The 4,793-nt window shown below is 34.6% G+C and overlaps 1 non-coding gene across 1 annotated transcript; it reads left to right on the top strand.

The window, feature by feature from the left end:
- Positions 1 to 4,518: 4,518 nt before the first annotated feature.
- Trnah-gug (transfer RNA histidin (anticodon GUG)) lies at positions 4,519 to 4,590 on the top strand. The gene has a single exon. It is a non-coding gene; the product is annotated as a tRNA-His (tRNA).
- Positions 4,591 to 4,793: the final 203 nt, after the last annotated feature.

Here is a 4,793-nt window from a genome sequence, read left to right on the forward strand (position 1 = left end):
AGACCGAGATGAAGCTTACAGGCCAATAGCGCTCTAGTTATTGTTATGTATACCTATGTATCGAATGTTTTATAAATTACCTACAAAAAGCAATGTTTTATTTCGATTAGGTCTACATTTTGTACATATTGCATATCTGAAGTATTTTCGTACTAAACTTGAAACTTTCGTTGAAACTAAATAAAATAATTATTCCAAATGTACAGTCGCCTGCAATTTATGTTACACAACGAAGGCCGCAAAAATATCTGACACGATCTTATTTGTAGAACCATAAGAACATGTCACATATTTTTGCGGCCTTCGAAGAGTAGGTACCGTCATTATCACCAACTTTGCCCGCTTATTGTTTAAAACGAATTTCTCAAAAAACATCACATCATATGACTTTTTTTGCTCAGCAAGTCCATTGTGATCAAACGCATCAGTTTATTTGAAAAAAAAATATTTTTTATCGTGTTTTTACTCATTTTTTTGCGTTTTAGAGGGCGGGCAAAGATATCCGGGGTTTTCGCCAACATTGCCCACGTCAATTTGGTATTCAAATACAGCTCGTATGATGATGATGTCTAAGGATCACTTAAAGGTTTTGGGCAATCCTACCATTCCCTGTTAATAACTTAGCGATAAGTGTAAAAACTTAAAAATAAATTTGCTGGGCAATGTTGCCTACCCGTTTTTGCCCATTTCCAAATAAGGCTCGCCTAAGCATTTTACAAAGGCTAGGGTTGTCACTTTTGAGAAAATCTGTTACAATAGTTTAATGGCCAAAAATATGATTTTTGTTGTGTTTTTCATTCGTTAACGGGATAAAACATCTAAATAAAGGATAATAAGACAAATTAAATACAGTATATATTTATAAACTTATTTTAGTGTACAAACATAACCTTCTTTTACTTGCGAAGTTGGGTAAATTAGATGAAAGTGACAACCCTAATCCGTTTTTGGTGGTGGCCAATGTTGGTATAGATGCCAAATTACCGGATTACTTTGCCCACCGCTAAAACTTTTGTGTATTTAGGCCTTTTTAGTTTAAATCTCAATAGACATAATCTATGCTTCATGTGTTATAACTCAAACCCGGAAATATTTGTCAAAGGGTTCTCAATTTTTTCTACTTGCATTCATTATTTATCAATTTTTTGCCCGCCGAAATATACCCTATATTAGACAACTCGCTCAAACTCTAAATTCCCAAGTCAAGTTATGCACAAGTTTGGTATATAGTTTTGTCAGAAATATAACCTATTTTCTACTAAAAATAGCAGGGTGGCCATAACTATTATAATTTTTTCTACATTAACGAATTTGTTTAAAATTGTCGTTTTGGGCAAAGTTTCCCTGGAGGCAAAGTTGGCGCTAATGACGTAACATATTATTGCAGGTGACTGTACATAAATGTTTCGGTGATTTTGAGATTATTTTTCAGGTTAGTTTACTAACAATCAAGTTATGCAGATACCGATTTCGTGATCGTATAAGTAGTATGGTACCGCTATTGTTTAGCTATACTGATTATTTTTGAAGGCAAAACTATACCGTTGAAATATAAAGATATTAAAATTACAGCAGGGACAACCATTTTTTATAGGTGTACCTAAACCATCATTGGCCGAGCGTTAGCAAAGGTCTCCGTTTCAGCTTGGGCAAAAATGCTTTTTTATGTTCTCCTTTGCAGATCACATTTCTCAACTGATTCTCGTGAAAATTTGTAAGCAGGTTCGATAGAACTATTCTGTTTCGCTTTATCCGCCAAAATGGAATTGCCACCCTGCTGAAACTTTATTTATTTAAATTCCTATTGAATGGATTTTGCACCTTATGAAAAACCGTATAGAGTAGTAAATAACATTTTACATCTGACTTAATGACATCTTGTTTTATTCGCTTTAATTGTACAAAACGCGTATCTCGACAAAGCAATATTAGGTAGTAAAACAGTCAACAATCAAATTAATTAAATAGGTAAGTACGTCACGTGTGACATGAACAGACAAGGAAAGCAAGATTAAATGCATTGTTTCTCTTTCATCTTTCAATGGAACGCTTTTACCCTCAAAGGAGGCTGGTCAATACTAAACTAAAAGTCCAATCTTAAAAAAAACATGATGGGTCACTGACCTGTCCCAGTAAAGTGAGGTAGTGTGCGTGCAGTGCGCTTGTGTGTGAAATGGGGTAAATTGACAGAATCTGAAATTTTACCCACCGCTACTGTCGCCTTAAGCGTGCGTACGATTCACTAACGTATATTTGAAGGGAAAACAACTTATCGACTTATTAATTTATGACGGAATATATATGTATATGTAGACGACGCTCTCATAAAAAAATGGGTCATCTGACTGACGTTTATATGGTCATTTACATATCATGAAAAGTATCCATTTTCCATAAATGTACCACCCCGCTCGCACCTTTAAATATTACTAAATGTTAATTAATTTGCTTAATGTTTATTTCTATAATGTTAATGTTTATTATACAGTGTAATTAACAGCACACTCGTTGATGTACTTAACTGGTTTACTATGAACAATTTGCTTCTTAATGCTAAGAAAAATAAATGCATTAGATTTTCTTTGCCGAATGTTAAACCAGTCGATACTAAGATACTTTTGAATAATGAATGTTTAGAGACGGTAGATAAAGCACTGTTTCTTGGTTTAACATTGGACAAAAATCTACAATGGAGTCCTCATATAGGAACACTAGCAAACAAATTAAGTTCGGCCGCTTACGCCGTGAGGAGAATAAGACAATTGACTAATGTTGAAACAGCTCGCCTTGTTTATTATAGTTATTTTCATAGTGTAATGTCATATGGTATTCTGGTTTGGGGAAAAGCAGCTGACATACAGACTATATTTGTCTTACAAAAGAGCCATTCGTTCTATATATAATTTAAGAGTGCGTGATTAATTAAGAGAACTTTTCAAAGAAATTTTAACTGTAGCTTCCCAAAACATATATTATTATGATAGTATTATTTATGTTGTTAAGAATCTAGACTCCTTCACTAAGAATTCTGATGGCCATAACTATAATACTAGAAATAAAAATAAGCTTGCTATCAGAAAGTTTCGTGTTCGTAAAGTAATACAAAAGTCATTCGTTGGGCAATGCATTCGTTTTTATAACAAGTTACTTGAGGATGCTTTAAGGTTACCCTTTCCAGCTCTTAAGAATTACATACTTAAAAAAGTCATTGATGTTCAATCAATCAATCAATAATTTTATTTCGTCATCATAGGTGTAAATACATTAGTACAGGTGATAGGGTGTTTTTTCAATGCAGCAGCTATGATAATATGAATGATGATATGAATGAACTGTTATGATGTTGAACGCTTATTACAGAGTCGAGGACTACTTGACAGACAAACATGCATGGTCCAAACCAGAAACTGTAATAAGAACAAGTAGCAATTAAAAGCATTGTATTATGTGTAGAGTTATAGGTGACACAGCTCAGGTAAGAAAGCACATCAAATTTTATGAAGGCTTCTCATAACAATCAGTCAGATTCATATAATATGTATTCTCATTTCTTTTATTGACTTTATTTTCTTTTCCTTTTGTAAGAATTTGATATGTTTTCTGAAAGAGCTACGTATTTGTATGATGTCATGTACATAATTATGTTTTTTTTTTTAAATCAAATTTCTATAAAGTAATATACCTACTGTGTATAATTGCATGAAATCTATAATAATTTAAATTGTATTTTTCTTATTTACTCGTAATGCATGTTAATTATAAGTTGTAATAATGTTTTGAAAAGATGTGTCCCGCCGAGTTTGCTGCCGGGCCCATATTGGGATACCCTCCTCGAATTGAGGGGGGATTTCAATCTTCCCGAGGCAGAGGTGTAGGGTTGGAGCCGGTATAGCTTTATTTGACGTTCATAAGCGCATTGTAATATATCTACTTGAATAAACTATTTTTTATCTTTATCGTTACCACGCTATTAAAAAAGTTGTAATTGGTCAATAAAAGTTATTATTGCCTAAAATAAAATCCAACATGTGAAACCCCTTGCGCGGCGCGGCATTACGATATTGAACGTTGTCAACATGCGCACTGTATGTACAGGTGAGTCGCTCGCGGCAGCAAGCTCGAGTGCGGTCATTTTGAGCTCTAAGTCAGACAGTTAAGCCATATTGTAGCTCATATTATAACCGTCGTCGTACAAACATTAAATTTGTCTTAATTTTTAATTTTTAACAAGCAGAAACGTCTGCGAACGATGCTATTAAGCTTAGAATAAATTTAAAAGTGGAAAAATTACTGTCTTGGGTGAGACTTGAACTCACGGCCTCTGGATCGATACTCCAGCGCTCTGCCATCTGAGCAAATATAAACAGTTATTTAGCTGATCAAATTTGTCAATTAAATTATACAATTGGAGTACCTAACCGCTCTGACGTCATACCGTCTCAAGCGCAGCGGGCAGTGAAAGTGCTCCAGTTTTTGAAAGTGCATGACAATTTCGCCGTGTCGGACACAGCTCCGACAGCCGTGATCGTCTAGTGGTTAGGACCCTACGTTGTGGCCGTAGTAACCCAGGTTCGAATCCTGGTCACGGCAGTGACAGATGTCACTGTCACGGCGGAGTTATTTTTTCGCATTGGTTTTCAAAATGTATAAATAATAAATTTTGTCTATCTATGTTATAACTTTTCTAATATTCAGTTATTTGGTAGTCGTGTACAGAGAGTTTCCAAAGGAATTTCCTTCCTCGAACGCTCCGGCTGTAAAATGAGCTCCCTGGTTCAAATCCGGTTTGAAGA

The sequence above is a fragment of the Cydia splendana genome, chromosome 4 (assembly GCF_910591565.1).
Source record: "Cydia splendana chromosome 4, ilCydSple1.2, whole genome shotgun sequence".
NCBI classification, from domain to species: domain Eukaryota; kingdom Metazoa; phylum Arthropoda; class Insecta; order Lepidoptera; family Tortricidae; genus Cydia; species Cydia splendana.